Source organism: Anabrus simplex, chromosome 13 (assembly GCF_040414725.1).
Source record: "Anabrus simplex isolate iqAnaSimp1 chromosome 13, ASM4041472v1, whole genome shotgun sequence".
In the NCBI taxonomy this organism is placed as follows: Eukaryota; Metazoa; Arthropoda; class Insecta; order Orthoptera; family Tettigoniidae; genus Anabrus; species Anabrus simplex.
In genome coordinates, this window is record NC_090277.1 from 24,318,755 (window position 1) to 24,337,163 (window position 18,409).

Here is an 18,409-nt window from a genome sequence, read left to right on the forward strand (position 1 = left end):
CATGCTGAAGAATGGCGGTTGACGTGGCGTGCGGGGCTGCCACCGCTTGGCGGCGGATGCGCCGATCCTCGCGTGCTGACGTCACTCGGGATGCGCCTGGACCCCTCGCACGTGCCACATGCCCCTGCGCCAACCATCTTCGCCACAGGCGCTGCACCGTGGACACATCCCTATGGGTATCGGCTGCGATTTGACGAAGCGACCAACCTGCCCTTCTCAGCCCGATCACCATACCCCTCGTAAAGTCGTCTGTCTGCTGGAAATGCCTCCGTTGACGGCGGCCTGGCATTCTTAGCTATACACGTGTCCTGTGGCACACGACAACACGTTCTACAATGACTGTCGGCTGAGAAATCACGGTACGAAGTGGGCCATTCGCCAACGCCGTGTCCCATTTATCGTTCGCTACGTGCGCAGCACAGCGACGCATTTCACATCATGAGCATACCTCAGTGACGTTAGTCTACCCTGCAATTGGCATAAAGTTCTGACCACTCCTTCTTGGTGTTGCATTTGCTCTGTCAGTCAGTGTATGTGCGGCATTTAAGCTTGTCCAATGAGCAGCTGGTTGTCCACTGAGCCAGTTGATAGAAACTACCACAATCTACGGGTGTTTGGGAGAGCTAAAACAGTACTGTATAGTGAAATATAGCGATAGAGGGTTGTCAACAATGTTCAACATATGACTGCATTGTTTTATGACACTTAAATTTATAGTACATGTGACATAAATCTAAACAGTACTCAGACACCAACAAAAAATTAATTTCAGATAATAGTCTGAAAGTGTGTTAATTCTGAATACATAAGTTAATTTGAAGAATTATAGTCTTTTAATTATGCTCTTTCGACATGTTGGCAGTCCTTTTATAAGGCAATTTTTAACATTTGTGTTGATCATAACGGGACTGACTTAAGTTTCAAAGTTACGAAAGTGTATACTGTTATTCGGAATTTAAGTGCACTTAAGTGTGTTCTTATTTGCGTCTTGCTGTGCGTTACAGTGTAGCTGAAAACAAACAGCAGGTTCTAGTAGACCAACCTTCACTACTTTTCTTCCCTTTAAAATGAAATTTAATTTGTCCTCCTATTGAATACATATCTCCATCTTCAAATGGAGTAATATTAACCAGATATGTTTCAGCTCATTCGAGTCATCTTCAGTGAAAAAGTTAAAAACTTACATAATTAATGTTAAAAGAATAGGTTAAAACACAATGAAAAAGAGTGTGAAAACAAGTGACACCGTATAAAATTAAAACAATAAGTGGATGTGGCGAGGTTGAGAAACTCTTAGTCTAAAGGCGGGTACTCACTAGGAGGCTGCAACATGCAACCCAACGGTTACTGCAACCTCGCATAATGTGTACGTTCGTCAAACCTCAATGCGAACCCCAGTAGTTCCGCAGCGTTCGTTGTGACACATGCAATAAGTCATAAGTGCTGTGTATATTCTGCTGCAATACCTAATCGAGGACTATAAACATCCCCGTCGATGGTGGCAAGGTGACTTTTACAAAGGTAAAGCTAATTCGAGTTTGCTTCCGGATTTAAAATCGCAAGAAATAAGAGGATATTTTAAAAATTTCATTCGTATATCACCGACCGATTTCGAGTATTTACACTGACTGACAGTGACAATGCAACACCAAGGAGGAGTGGTTCGAAAGGAATGAAAGTTGGGGAAAAAACAGAGACGGCACAGATGAATAATTGATGTTTATTTCAAACCGATATGCAGGTTACACAATGCGCACGGCATCGACTCAGTAGGATGTAGGACCACCGCGAGCGGCGATACACGCAGAAACACGTCGAGGTACAGAGTCAATAAGAGTGCGGATGGTGTCCTGAGGGATGGTTCTCCATTCTCTGTCAACCATTTGCCACAGTTGGTCGTCCGTACGAGGCTGGGGCAGAGTTTGCAAACGGCGTCCAATGAGATCCCACACGTGTTCGATTGGTGAGAGATCCGGAGAGTACGCTGGCCACGGAAGCATCTGTACACCTCGTAGAGCCTGTTGGGATATGCGAGTAGTGTGTGGGCGGGCATTATCCTGCTGAAACAGAGCATTGGGCAGCCCCTGAAGGTACGGGAGTGCCACCGGCCGCAGCACATGCTGCACGTAGCGGTGGGCATTTAACGTGCCTTGAATACGCACTAGAGGTGACGTGGAATCATACGCAATAGCGCCCCAAACCATGATGCCGCGTTGTCTAGCGGTAGGGCGCTCCACAGTTACTGCCGGATTTGACCTTTCTCCACGCCGACGCCACACTCGTCTGCGGTGACTATCACTGACAGAACAGAAGCGTGACTCATCGGAGAACACGACGTTCCGCCATTCCCTCATCCAAGTCGCTCTAGCCCGGCACCATGCCAGGCGTGCACGTCTATGCTGTGGAGTCAATGGTAGTCTTCTGAGCGGACGCCGGGAGTGCAGGCCTCCTTCAACCAATCGACGGGAAATTGTTCTGGTCGATATTGGAACAGCCAGGGTGTCTTGCACATGCTGAAGAATGGCGGTTGACGTGGCATGCGGGGCTGCCACCGCTTGGCGGCGGATGCGCCGATCCTCGCGTGCTGACGTCACTCGGGATGCGCCTGAACACCTCGCACGTGCCACATGTCCCTGCGCCAACCATCTTCGCCACAGGCGCTGCACCGTGGACACATCCCTATGGGTATCGGCTGCGATTTGACGAAGCGACCAACCTGCCCTTCTCAGACCGATCACCATACCCCTCGTAAAGTCGTCTGTCTGCTGGAAATGCCTCCGTTGACGGCGGCCTGGCATTCTTAGCTATACACGTGTCCTGTGGCACACGACAACACGTTCTACAATGACTGTCGGCTGAGAAATCACGGTACGAAGTGGGCCATTCGCCAACGCCGTGTCCCGTTTATCGTTCGCTACGTGCGCAGCACAGCGGTGCATTTCACATCATGAGCATACCTCAGTGACGTCAGTCTACCCTGCAATTGGCATAAAGTTCTGACCACTCCTTCTTGGTGTTGCATTTGCTCTGTCAGTCAGTGTATTAAATTTGGTTGAACCGAAAATAAAAACAAGTGACACGAAATTTAGAAAAGCTACTGTATATGTTTTCAAGATAAATTGGCACTTATTTTCAGATTTTTAGTCACCGGTGACAGCTTCAGCAGCTTGCAGTATCTCTTCAGAGTATCCAAGCAAGTCATAAGTATTTTTTTTTGCTATTTGCTTTACGTCGCACCGACACAGATAGGTCTTATGGCGACAATGGGATAGGAAAGGGCTAGGACTGGGAAGGATGCGGCCGTGGCCCTAATTGAGGTACAGCCCCAGCATTTGCATAGTGTGAAAATGGGAAACCACGCGAAACCATCTTCAGGGCTGCCGACAGTGGGGTTCGAATCCACTGTCTCCCGGATGCAAGTATACAGCTGCGCGCCCCTAACCGCATGGCCAACTCGCCCGGTAGTCTTAAGGAAATTTGTACCACAAGTGTGTCAAGCAATCATCAGCGAATTAAAGGATCACATAGAGGTAAGGTTCATTTAATTTAATTTAATTTAATTAAACTTTTTTTGTATGAGGTGTCATTTATATTGAAATCATTTGGCACTTCACTGAAGGGTCCCATAATAATGTACAATTGCGATATAATACTATTAAATTTAGACAGGATCCTCAGTCCACTCCATGACCTCCGCGCGTCCTGACTACGAAATGTGCCTGCAACACGTCAACGAACACACTGCGCGCCGCTTTGTGTTCGCCGGAATACCGACAACCAGATGGATCACAGCGCGCCTCACTGCGAACGGTTGCAGCAACGAAACTCAAGGCGTACTCATTAGAAAAATATGGTTGCAGCATCCGTTGGGTTGCATGTTGCAGCCTCCTAGTGAGTACCCGCATTAAAAGTGCAGTGTGTTGCATTAAAAACGAGGAAGATATCACATTACTCAAACTTTGAGCGGGCAATATTTATTACGTAAATTTAAAGTATTCTTCACGATTTATCATCATCAGCCAATTCCATCACTGCATGATGTGACCTCGTTAAGTTGTGAACTCAGGTAAGTCTTTAGCAGAACTCTTCAGGTGGAAAGGTCTCGAGCATTTCTTTTCCAGGTAGCACCAGCTATTCTCTTGATGTCTTTGTCCCATCTGTCTGGCGGTCTTCGTCTAGGCCTTTGATGATCTCTTGGACTCCATTATAATACTAGGTTCGTCGATCTGCCATCTTCCCTTCGAGCAATATGTCCAGCCCATTGCCACTTTAAGGCGGCTATCCTCTCAACAATGTCATTAACTTTAGTGACTGATCTGATGTTATCTGCACTCTTCTAATTTTTCTTTGTAAAACCCAGCATTGACCTCTCCCTTTCGTAAATTCGTTCAGTGTCCACGTCTCACAGCCATAAGTCAGCACAGGTAGAATGCTCTGATTATAACTATTTTCTTCATGCTTATCTTTTATTTATAGCCCAAGCGTCCCATACATACTCGTTTTCTCCATTACAGATTTGAAGTTCATTGACGGTTAACATATTCTTTTAACATTAATTATGTAATTTTTAACTCCTTCGGTGAAGATGGTTTAAATCAGCCGAAACCTCTCTAATTATTATTACTTCATCTAAGGATGGAGGTATGTATTGAATAGGAGGACAAATTGAATTTCTTTGTGAAGTAATGATGTTCAAAGGGGCCTAACTGCTAGGTTATCAGCCCCGAATGGTACGAAATAGAAAAAAGGACACGATAATTAAAATTTTAAAATATAACCGCTGACTAGGATTCTAAATAAATGCTGATGAAGATAGATTATTATGAGATTAAAAGTACAGTGGATATAATCCGCAAAGCCTTATTTTCTAATAAAATTATAGAAAATTTAGGTCACAAGGGAATAAGGCATTGCCTTGAAGCACAGAGAAATATATCATTCAAGTTATAAGTTAAAACATTAAAATACGCAAACACGAACTAAAATAGTCAATGGGATAAAAGCGTAGTTAACAAAATTCACTAACACAAACATCACTATTACACACGATAAGAAAAGACCACTATCCCTCCTAAAACGGATGACGAGGTCCGCTGACAACACGTCATCTCGTAGGATGCGGTAAATGGCACTCGGGAGTTGTAGACTACGGGGAAGATCGGCCAGGTCTACCCACACTATAACGATGTGTACCACGGTAAGATGACCGCGCCAAGTGCACACCGGAGGGCGTTCGACCCTTCAGTAAGTAGGAGTGCGTTACTATGCCATGGTCAATCCGAAGACAGCATAATACCACTGCTTTTTTCCTCCGTAGTTCCTTTTATCAAACTCAGCTTATTTGATGGTGGGGTGGTCTGCCACTCCATCTTTCAATGGGACATAACCAGTTATCTCTGGTAAGAGCGAATATCACTGGCTGTAACCCTGTAAGGAAACGATGGCAAGGAAACAGCATCTTTGGTAGCCTTATCAGCTAACTCGTTTCCATCTACACCCATGTGGCTCGGGAGCCGTATAAACGTAATTCTGCTGCCGGCAAACTAACACCCGGCCAGCAGGTCCTGGATCCGCTGCACCAGAGGGTGCCGAGAAAAACATGTAAGTATAGATTGCAGCGCGCTCAAGGAGTCGGCACACAGCAGAAATTGTCGGCGCTCATCGGACAGTGTGTACTGCAAAGCTTCACAGATGGCATAGAGCTCTGCACTGTACACACTACAGATTTTCAGTACAGGAAAAAGAAACCTGTTATTGTCAACAACGAACGTACAGGCTACACCCGCTTCCGCCCTCGAACCATCACTGAAAAGAACGACCGAATCAGGGTACCAGCCAACAACGGACAGGAAGCCTCTCGGATAAGTGGAGGGGTCCGTGTTCTCCTTCGTGCCGGTGTGCAAGTCTGGTATGATTGTAGGTCGTTGTATAATCCAAGGAGGTACCCCACTTGATCATCTGACAATACAAGGAACCGAGAGTACATCAAATAATCTTCGACTGCTATCCAAGCGTATTCCAAACAGCTGCGTTGCTCGAGGATAAGCAGCGTACATCCGACCGTTTCCACTGTGGAATACGCAAGGCTAGCTTGGGTGAAGTGGCATCTGTCGCAAATTTGCAGCATAGGACAGAGGCATTTAATGACGGCGCAAGTGTAAAGACGCACACCAGATTCAGAGAGCTGGCTAGCAAGGAGGCTTGTACGAAAAGCTGCCGTTGCCAACTTAACTCCTCTGTGGTGAATGCTATTCAGTTTGGTTAGGACGTTTTGCCTTGCTGATCCATATGATGCACTGACGTAGTGTAATCTGGATAAAGTATGTGCCTTATAAAATGGTAGGACCACCGTGCAATCTCCCCCAAAGTAGTGCAGCTATGAAACCTCAAGAAGTTAAGCTTCATAGCGCATTTTGCTTTTAAATGCCGCACATGTGGCTCCCATGATAACTTGCTATTGAAAAGGAGCCCAAGAAATCGGTAAGTGTCAACTACGAGAAGAGCCACATTCCCGAAATAATGCTCAGGATGAGAGTGAAAACCGAAAGCCATGTTCTAATGTCCACTGCTCCACTCTCCCTATTGCTTGCTGTAATTGTCACCCGGCGACGCCATATTATGGGAGCTATAATGCAGCGAAAAATCGTCTGCATATAGCGACGGTGTTACTGCTGAACCAGCAGCAGCGAAAATACCGTTTTTGGCAATCGCGAACACAGTGACACTGAGAACCGGTCCCTGTGGGATAACATTTCCCTGAACGTGGCTATGCTAGTACTAGCTTTACGTCGCACCGTCTTGCGGCGACAATGGGAAGGGGACGACCTAGGAGAGGGTATGAAGCAGCCGTGGTCATAGTTAAGGTACAGCCCCAGCATTTGCCTGGTGTAAAAATGGGAAACCACGGAAAATCATCTTCAGGGTTCGAAACCACTATCTCCCGGATGCAAGCTCACAGATGCGCACTCCTAACCGCACGGCCAACTCGCCCGGTCCTGAAGGTGGTATTGCGAATTTACTCTCCATATTCGGACACGGAATAGACGAAGGGACAAAGAAATTCGCAATAAATACCGGCAAGTCACCTCGGAAATACCACTGATGCAGAACTGATAGAATGCCGTATAACAATGTGGTGTATTAGGCCTTTTCTAAGTCAAAGGAAACAACCACCAAATGCAGTTTTCTGAGAAAAACATCCTGGAGAGAAGTGTCCAGGCGTACGGTGTGGTCAGTAGTCGAACGAGCGGCTCGATGATCACACTGGTACTCGGACGAAAGTCCCCTTTTCTCCAGGCACCACACTAATCGGTGATTCAAGATCCTCTAAAACAGCTTACACACACAATTAGTTAGGCAAATAGGTATGCAACTTCTCGCATATTTAGGATTTTTGTCATGCTTGAGGGGGGAAATATTATACACTCCCGCCACTGTGACGGAACTCATCACCTATCCAGTTCGGTTGAACACCCCAAGGAGATAGAGAATACTATTCTCACAGAATTGATTCAACGTCTGGTTAAGGACGTTATCTGGTCCGGGAGACGTGACCTTACAAAGCGCCAAAGCGCTGCGGAGTTCCCACTCCGTAAAGGGCACGTTGTAGTCCTATGTAGCTTGAGCGGCAGAACTAAGATGATGACGTTCTGCTTCCCGCTTCAGAGATCACTATGGTAATTCGCGGAACCGGATACAACTGCAAAATGGCTTGCAGGATGGTTAGCAAACCGAGGAAGCATCTGTCACGTTGCACCATGCAATGGAAATTCAAGGTATTGCGGATCGTCCTTGTACTCCAGAAATACATCGTAGTCCACACTTGAGATGACGGCGTATGTGATGTCATAGACGACACATACCTTTCCCAGGAAATTTCCTTACTCTGTCGAATGAGAACTCGCGCTTAGAGCGGAGCTTTTTAAATGTTACCAAGTTAGCCGTAGTAGGCTGCCTAAGGTACAGTTTATGAACGCGATGTCGTTCTCTTATAGTTGGTACAATGTCTTCGTTCAACCAGGGAACGAGCTTCCGTCGAGGAGTTCTTAAAATAATGAAATTGACTCCTCAGCTGCAGCAGCAGCAAAAATAATTTGTATTCTATAAGTTATATTGTCGTCTACGCTCCGGTTATTCCCATAATTATGTAAACTTTGGCCAATCAGCACGTTTAAGAATCCATCGGTGAGGAACCTCGACGGATTTCTGTTTCAACAAAGTAAGAATAAGAGCAAAATGGTCACTGTCACAGATATCATCATATGTATTCCATTGAATCAGGGGAACGAGCGCTCGGCTGCAGAGACTAATGTCAATGGGAGAATAAGTGCCGTACGCCGCGGTGAAATGCGTTGCTTCCCATGTGTTCAAAAAGTGTTAAATACAGTTCTCGCATTAACCTCTCTAATTCCCTTCCTCTGGGGTAAGGCATTGTAGAGCTCCATAATGGATTGTGGGAGTTAAAATCACCCAATAAAAGGACTGGAGGTGGGAAAGGTCAATTACATCATTGACGTGAAGTGGCTCACCAGTTGGAAAATACACATTACACACTGTTGCTATGACAGGCAGCAATACACGTAGTGCAACTGCCTCCAATGGGGTTCTTCGGGGATCATCTTCGCTGTAGGTGTCAGAGCGAACAAAAATACCAACTCTACCGGAAGCCTGATGGGCCATAATGCCATTCTGTCGAGTATAGTCAAACATTTCTCAAGACAGTATGATGACCTGGTCGGAGATTGGTTTCATTAATACAGGTTACTCTCACCGCAAAATGACTAATTACCTGGCGCAGCTCTGTAAGAAGCCTGTCATAACCGTTACAATTCCACTGTAACTGGGTAATAGTATGGATTTCTGGGCTTTAGGTTAAAAACTACGAGATGTTACTTGACCTAGTCACATCCCTAACAAGAGAGGAACAAAAAGTTCCATGTGCATCACCTTATCACCAGACGGTGTGATGAATAGTAAGACAAGGCGGATTCTAAAACAATGGGTGCTGCGTCAGCATTTTCCCACGGGGTAATTGACCCTTGTCAAGGTCACTGACCCCTTAACGTCACGGACACGTCCTTTTTTTTTACAAATAAGGCTGCGTGCACGTGACAGCTGCCACCTTGACAGACCCAAATCTTACTTTCGTGCCTTCGCGTGGAATTTTTGAATAAGTGCGCATGGCTAACCTCACTGCTGCTATCTTGCCATATACTAACATCGTGGAATTGTTTTGGCGAGGAATTTAAATAAGTGGGCTATCCTAACCTCACTGCTCTTATCTTGACAGGTCCTGACCATGTGCACTTGTTTGGCGCGGATTTTGAAAATTGTGCATGGCTAACCTCCCTGTTGTCATCTTTTTCAGGTCCTAACCACGTGCAGTTGTTTGGCGCGGATATTGAAAAGTGTGCATGGCCAACCTGTGAGGTTGAGCCCTCCAAAATGGTGTCGCGGAAGGGGTATCCGGCAAGATAGTGTCGAGAAGGGCAGCTAGCCTTAGAACTAAGGTCCTCTGAGGTTAGGCCCCTCCAAGATAGTGTCGGAAAGGGGTATCCCTATAAGATGTCGCTGAGAAGGGCAACTAGTCTTAGAACTAGGGACCTCTGAGGTTAGGCCACTCCAAGATAGTGTCGGGAAGGGCATCTAGCCTTAAAACTAGGACCCTATGAAGTTAAGCCACTCTATGATGGTGTCGAGAAGGGCATCTTGCAAGATGGCGTCGGGATGGGAATCTAGCCTTAAAACTACTACCCTGTGAGTTTAGGCTCCCAGGGAGATCTAGCAAGACGGCGTTGAGAAGGGCATCTGGCCGTAGTGTAGATGGGACCCCAGTCATTATCTTTCCTTAAATTCCGCCCCTGCACATCGCTAAGACCCCGTCAAGATGACAGCAGTGAAGGTTAGGGATCGTACACTTTTTCAAAATTCCGCGCCTGCAACATGACTATGTACCGCCAAGGTGACAGCAGTGAGGTTAGGGATCGTTTATTTTTTCAATATTTGGAGCCTCACAAAAGCACATGGCTACGTCCCGTCAAGATGACAGCTGTTAGGTTAGGGCATCGTATATAATTCCGCGCCCGACACGAGCACGTGGTTAGGACCTGTCAAAATGACAGCAGTGAGGTTAGCCATGCACACTTTTTCAAAATCCGCGCCAAACAAGTGCACGTGGCTAGGACCTGTCAAGATGACAGCAGTGAGGTTAACCAAGTACAATTTTTCAAAATACGCCCTAAACAAGTGCACGTGGTTAGGACCTGTCATGATGAGAGCAGTGAGGTTAACCGCACCCACGTGCTCAAAAAGTAAGGTCAGGACCCGTCAAGGTGACAGCTGTCAAAACATGAGCACGTACTCATGTTTGTAACCAATAGCACGTGACCGTGACGTCAAGGGGTCAATGGCTTTGCCAGGGATCAATGACCTCGTGGGAAAATGCTGACGCAGCACCCTTTGTTTTAGAACCCGCCTTGATTTGCTACTGTGATGCACGTCTTCAAATTCTTCGGCGTATTCCGGGAGAGGGGTTCCTTCATACGAGGGGAGCGCGCAGGTTCTCCAGGAGAAAAATTTTCCGGCGCGGACTCAGAACCTCCCGGTGGAAGGCGTGAGATCCCATTCGTACGAGATTTGGAAGAACGCCTTGCAAGGGTGTTCTTTTCCGCCGTCGATTCTTGTTTAGCCCCCTCCGACGGCTTGAACTTACCACGCTCCTCCTGGCAGGAGAGATCATCCAGGGTCATGATCACCTGGATCATCATTTCACTCTGGTATACCAGACAGTTCCGATCCCGAGGAGAATGAAAACCAGGGAAGTTAGCGCACCTATATGGAGTTGTGCACTCTTCCGCGCCATGAGCTTCTCTTCCACACGTACCACACATAGATGGACTCGAACAACGAGATACCATATGTCCGAATCTCTGACATTGATAGCACCACATAGGAGGCGGGATGTACGGCCTCACGTCGCAACGATAGGTTGGAAACTTGACTTTCTCTGGCAACACTGACAATTTAAAGGAAACTATGAACGCACCCGTGGTAACATCCTCACCGCTGACTTCGCACATGATGCGCCGGTGTGTCACGCACGTAGCTTCACATCTTCCGTCAATTAATCTTCAGTGTTCAGATCATGGTGGAAAATAACTTCACGAACCCTTCCACTTTGACGGGGATTTCAGTGAAGTGGTCGCACTTAAACCACCGATCTGCTTGCAGCGCAGTGCTCGCCTTACGAAGGAAACTACCACTGGCCATCTTCTTCAGATCCTCAACTTCGCCAGTGACACCTTAGATGTGTCGAATGTAAAGGATCGATTTAACCTGACTGAAATATTGTCTATAGGTTCAGGTAGCAACAGGAACCTAGGGAAGCTGGAACCCAAAATAATTCGCTGCACATGTTCCCAGGGGGTTGCACCCTTTAGGGAATCAGATGTTAAAAGTCTTGGGTAGCGAACTATTCGTGGCAGGCGGAAGCAGTTTAGACGCGACGCCCGAAATCATTCTCCCGGAATGCCACCCACTCTCAAAAAGGGCCTCTGTAGCCGAACCCAGCAGCTAAGGCAATACCAACCTGGCCGTAGTCGATATTGCACGGCATCCGATGTTAGATGTTGTCTAATATGCAATGACTGAGACAATGAGCACTAGGACTCCCTTACTAAAATCACCTGCAATAGCATGTAACCCACAGCGAGTACAGAGTAATAAATATAGAGAAATAATAAAAACAATAATATTATGTCCTTCTGGCACTCGGCTGTGCGGGGACCTGTGTTGTCAGCCGGATACTATTGCAGGGGTACATGGCGCTGCCACGCGAAGACCTCCCGGGGTCATGATCGGGCTTTCCGACGTAATCGCACACATAAAGACGCCCATTTACGAGCAGCACGCACAACAAGAATTTTGACTTGGTCTACAACTAAACCTCGAAAATAAAATAAAGAGGGGACCAATAGCCACATGATCCCATTAGATGCCTTTTACGACAGGCAGGGATTACCTGAGAATGTATTCAGCCCCTCTCATCCACAGGGGGTCAAACACGTGAAATCAAGCCCCAATCAATATCCGCGCCAAGATCAACCCTTTTAGTTGCCTCACCAAAAGGCAGGGGATACCGGGAGTGCACTGTACATCCTCATCCCCTACCCACATAGGTTCTGTTAAGTGTAAACCATCAATACGGAATGATTTTAATATCTTGTAATGGAAATGCCATCCAGGCAGGCAAGAAAGCTAACGTTAATAGCAATGTAAAAATAAAGGGTCCTAATTAGGGAAAGACTCAGTTTTTAAAATTGCTTGATCAATAATTTAACCACCAAATTTTAAAATTCACTAAGAAAACTCATAGGAACACAGCAAAAAATCGTCCAACTCAACTTAAAAGCGATAAAATTTGGAATAGAGACGAAATCAAATTCCTCCATAAGAAGAAATCCCTTTCGAACCACAAACTATATGAAACTCATTTAGAAGTTTCCACCCTTCTTTGCTCTCTCAAATGGAAATCCTTTCAATCACATGTCCCTAAGAAACTTGACCATATTTTGTCAAAGAAATAAAACACACTTGACAAAAACTGGAATGCTCTTTCAAAAACAACCCATAGAAAACTTAATATCCCTAACAGCATAAAACCAAATAATTCTCACCAACCTGTTGTGAACAGGTTATGAACGTAACTAAAATCAGTCTTGATGTTGATGATCTCGAAGTGCTGAGCAAGGGACCTGAATATAACTGGGGTAATCCTTCTAACCATCACAATTTAATTTCCACCATAGGCGAAGCGGAAAGAGACTTGAAAACCACTATTCAGAGGCCTTCGTTTTTACTTAATGAACTTGGGAAATCCCAAATGATTGTCATGAATACGGAGCTTCCCACAGTAAAAACGCCTCCCAAGATCCATAGAGCCAATGTCCCCATCAGACCATTATCAATTTTAGAAATATTCCAACCTATAAAGTATCTCAATTCATTCACAAATTCGTTACATCACACCATCATTTTCAAGCAAATACATTAGTGAAAAATTCCATAGACTTTCACAAAAACTTAAGTACTTTAATTTATCCAAATACCACACACTTCATTCATTTGATATTATTAACATCCATGCTAATGTGCCCATTAACAACATTGTACAATTAATTAAGAATAATCTTTCAAAATTCAGCAAAATAAGCATAGGTAAAAGAGAATAATTTATACAGATTACGAATTTCACATTGAATAACAATTTCTTCACTTTCAAAAATGCAATTTAACAACAGATGGGTCTTCCCATGGGGTCTCCGACATCAGTGAACCTTGTGGATATTTTCATAGATCTTTTAGAACATTCTCACATCAGTGGTAAGAGTAAAGGCATTGAACATTGGGCACAGCATGTGGATGACATATCTGCTATTTTTGACTCTCGTGTTACTAACAGCACCACAGTACTTGAACTTCTCAACTCCATTGATCCACGTATGAAATTCACCAAATAGTCAGAAAACAATGTCCTTAATTACCTGGTTTTAACCATTATGCACAACTAAAACAACACTTTATCCTTTAAATGTACAGGGAAACCATCCACATCATCAATACCATCCCACAAACTTCTCTGCACCCAGACGTACTTAAGAAAGCTGCTTACAATAGTATGGTACTCAGAGTATTGACTATTCCCTTATCTCAAAAAAAGTACAAAAAAGAAATAAAGACTATTTACAATATTGCAGAATACAGTGGCTTCAGTAGAACCTTCATCAACAGAATCATCAATAGATATAAGAGCACACCTAAGACTACCATAGCAAAAGATTCCTCTCCTGATGAGAAGTTTTCTACATTCACATTCAATAGTAATAGCATTTATCAAATTTCTGATGTCATTAAAAAATATAACCTCAAAATAGCATTTAGAACCTCGCATACAAACTTCCGACTTATTTTCAATCCTCACACAATCAACAATAACAATAATAGATACTTGAACTCTGGAGTTTATAAATTAGAATGCCAATCCTGTAACTCCAGCTATGTCAGTTAAATCAGCCACAATTTTGTAATAAGATTTGCTGAACTTCGTAATGTTCTCAAATATAATCATTTTTCAGCTATGAGTGAGCATCATAAAGAATCTAGTCACAAATATACAACAACTGATAAAGATCTTAAGACCTTGCATAAGCAAACAGGCACCTTGCTCAACATTCCCGAGAGCATCCACAATGATATAGATCAGTTTAGGAATCCCTCTCATAATTTAAATAAAATCAAGGGAAAAGAGAACATTCTACTTGAAACGTTCATTCCATACACTTGTCAGCAATTCTATAATAAAAACAAACCCCATCTCCATCTCTCCAAATCAATACCGCTCCTCCCTCCCCCTCTCCCCACCAGCTCAGCACCACCCTTCTCTACTCCCTTCACTCTACCTATTCTCGAAAAAACACAGCTGAGCCAGCTACAGATACAACCAGTGAAAGCAGGACAGCTAAACTGAGCAGGTCAGGCTGTTTGAGAGGGCAACTATTTAATAAATAAGCATAAAGTTTTCTTCATGCTTATCTTTCAATTACACTGACTGACAGAGCAAATGCAACACCAACAAGGAGTGGTTCGAAAGGGATGAAAGTTGGGGAAAAAACAGAGACGGCACGGACGAATAATTGATGTTTATTTCAAACAGATATGCAGGTTACACAATGCGCACGGCATCGACTCAGTAGGATGTAGGACCACCGCGAGCGGCGATGCATGCTGAAACACGTCGAGGTACAGAGTCAATAAGAGTGCGGATGGTGTCCTGAGGGATGGTTCTCAATTCTCTGTCAACCATTTGCCACAGTTGGTCGTCCGTACGAGGCTGGGGCAGAGTTTGCAAACGGCGTCCAATGAGATCCCACACGTGTTCGATTGGTGAGAGATCCGGAGAGTACGCTGGCCACGGAAGCATCTGTACACCTCGTAGAGCCTGTTGGGAGATGCGAGCAGTGTGTGGGCGGGCATTATCCTGCTGAAACAGAGCATTGGGCAGCCCCTGAAGGTACGGGAGTGCCACCGGCCGCAGCACATGCTGCACGTAGCGGTGGGCATTTAACGTGCCTTGAATACGCACTAGAGGTGACGTGGAATCATACGCAATAGCGCCCCAAACCATGATGCCGCGTTGTCTAGCGGTAGGGCGCTCCACAGTTACTGCCGGATTTGACCTTTCTCCACGCCGACGCCACACTCGTCTGCGGTGACTATCACTGACAGAACAGAAGCGTGACTCATCGGAGAACACGACGTTCCGCCATTCCCTCATCCAAGTCGCTCTAGCCCGGCACCATGCCAGGCGTGCACGTCTATGCTGTGGAGTCAATGGTAGTCTTCTGAGCGGACGCCGGGAGTGCAGGCCTCCTTCAACCAATCGACGGGAAATTGTTCTGGTCGATATTGGAACAGCCAGGGTGTCTTGCACATGCTGAAGAATGGCGGTTGACGTGGCGTGCGGGGCTGCCACCGCTTAGCGGCGGATGCGCCGATCCTCGCGTGCTGACGTCACTCGGGCTGCGCCTAGACCCCTCGCACGTGCCACATATCCCTGCGCCAACCATCTTCGCCACAGGCGCTGCACCGTGGACACATCCCTATGGGTATCGGCTGCGATTTGACGAAGCGACCAACCTGCCCTTCTCAGCCCGATCACCATACCCCTCGTAAAGTCGTCTGTCTGCTGGAAATGCCTCCGTTGACGGCGGCCTGGCATTCTTAGCTATACACGTGTCCTGTGGCACACGACAACACGTTCTACAATGACTGTCGGCTGAGAAATCACGGTACGAAGTGGGCCATTAGCCAACGCCGTGTCCCATTTATCGTTCGCTACGTGCGCAGCACAACGGCGCATTTCACATCATGAGCATACCTCAGTGACGTCAGTCTACCCTGCAATTGGCATAAAGTTCTGACCACTCCTTCTTGGTGTTGCATTTGCTCTGTCAGTCAGTGTATTATTCCAAGCTTCTCATTCCTACCTATTTTCCCCATTACAGATTTGAACATCATTGACGGTTTCCACTAAAAGTCACACATATTATACCTGGTGTTTATTTTCCCCTTGAATATGTTCTCAGTCAACCTCTTAAATATGTCCTCAATTTTTGCTGCCCTCTTGCCTATTTAAGATTTTGATACAATGAAGGCAGACAGTCATCTTAAAGTTTAGTATTGTGATTTTGTCCTCGTTTTTAATGTAATGCACTGCACTTTTAGACTAAGAGGTTCCCAACCTCACCATAACCACTTATCATTTTAATTTCATCATGTCTCACTTGTTTTCACACTCTATTTCTCACTTGTTTTCACACTCTTTTATCATTGTGTTTTAACATATTCTTTTAACATTATATAGTTTTTTTTACCTTTTTCACTGAAAATGTCTCAAATGAGCCTAAAGATGTGTGATTAATATTACACCATCTAAAGATGGAGATATGCATTGAACAGGAAGACAAATTAAATTTCCTTTGTAAAGTGAAAACCTTCAATAAAAATGATATCATTAGCTTGTAAGCTTTACTACACATGCATTTCAATGGATGCATTCAATTTATCTCAAGATCCATTGAATTTACTTATCGAAAATCCTCAACTTCTCCTCAACTCTCCAAGTAGAAAACTTCCAAGTAAAGGGACGAAAGGCCAAGCCAAGGTTATCCATTCAGAAAACTGATGAGAAATTTTATAAGGCATTTATATATGCAATGGCATAAAACATACGAAACCACGGTCGATTGGCAGTGTTACAAAACTAGCTAATTTTGTTTTTATTCTGTGCTCTATTTTAAATATAATTTAGAATAGACAAAAGAGGGGTTGGTGAGGAAACTCTTAATTTTTTTCTTTCAAAGGCCAAAATCAATAATGTTCCATTGTGCAAAATACAGCAACTCTTAAATATAAATAAGTAGGTACAGCTAGAATTAACCATGCTCTTTCCAAGGCAAAACACAATGAAAATGTTGACCAAATCGGAATACAATGAAGACTGATTTCAACTGTTTGTTTGCATCATCTCTGAGTCCATGATGAATTTCACACATCTTTAAGCAAAGGCAATTATTTAGAATTATTGGATTTCTCGGCAGAGGAAAAACCGTATATGAAAGATTATTGATTGCTTGTTTGACATTGATTTATGTTTGTTGTTTAAAGCGGCCTAAAATCGAGGTCATTGGCCCCTAATGGTAAGAAATGAGACAAAACTGAGATGACAAATTAAAAGTCCAAAATCCTCCACTGAGTAGAATTCAAAGCGTGAGAATGAAGAATGAATGGATGGATTGATATGTTAAAACGATCAGTGGATCCGACCCCCTCACATGCACAGAAGATGGCACAAAACAATAGTAGTAAGGATCACGGGACTGCTTCTATAGCACGATGCTGAATCGATTAGAAGATGCGCATTCCCAACGTGGACCCAAAATCCAGGTCATCGGCCCTCATAATGGTATTTATCGCTAGAAAAGCAGAATGTCATGTTGCGGTACTAATCAAGGGTAGCGTAGACTCGCGGTATTCCATACATTATTGTACGACTCACAGGTAATGAAATTCGCACATGTATTAGAGACCTAATGAGTTTCGCACATTGCGGCGCCCTTGACAGGCAACGCAAACCTATGGTGTTCATCACCTAAGTGTACTAACCACAGGGACTTGTACTATCCTGTGATGTTCGTCACAGAGTGGGTACTAATCATAGGCAAGGCAGAACCACGAGTTCCTTCATCCCATGGTGTCCCACATATCGTACTACTAATCACAGGCACTGTAAAAGCCATCGTGCCCACGTTTGCTACTAATCACAAACCTATTTGGTACCCAACATAGTGGTACTATCCGCAAGTAAAGGCAACCCATGGTGTTCCCCGCGTGGTGGTACAAATCATGAATAGTTTCATGATTCTAATTTGTACATCCCTAGGTTGCCCCTTTTAGTCACCTCTAACGACAGGCAGAGGATACCGTGGGTGTACTCTTCATCTGTGTTCCCCACACACAGGGGGAGATATAGAGAAAAAGGAGAAAAAAGTAGTGATGTCACTTCGAAAAATGAAGTGACAGACAAAGAAAGGCAAGGGCCACGAAGGGCATGAAAAAGAAAGACTCCCTAGGCCTCGAATGCTCTAATACCATCAGGATCAGAAAAGAACAAGAGTTGACCAAGGGAGGTCGGACAGGATAGACAAAAAGGAGGAGCCTGGTAGCAATACCAGGACTCAGCGAAGGGCCCCATGGTCGCCAACCCACACTCTAAGTTTAGAACCCCTTGGACCCCTCTTAGTCGCCTCATACAACAAGCAGGCGATACCGTGGGTGTATTCTTCATCTGCGT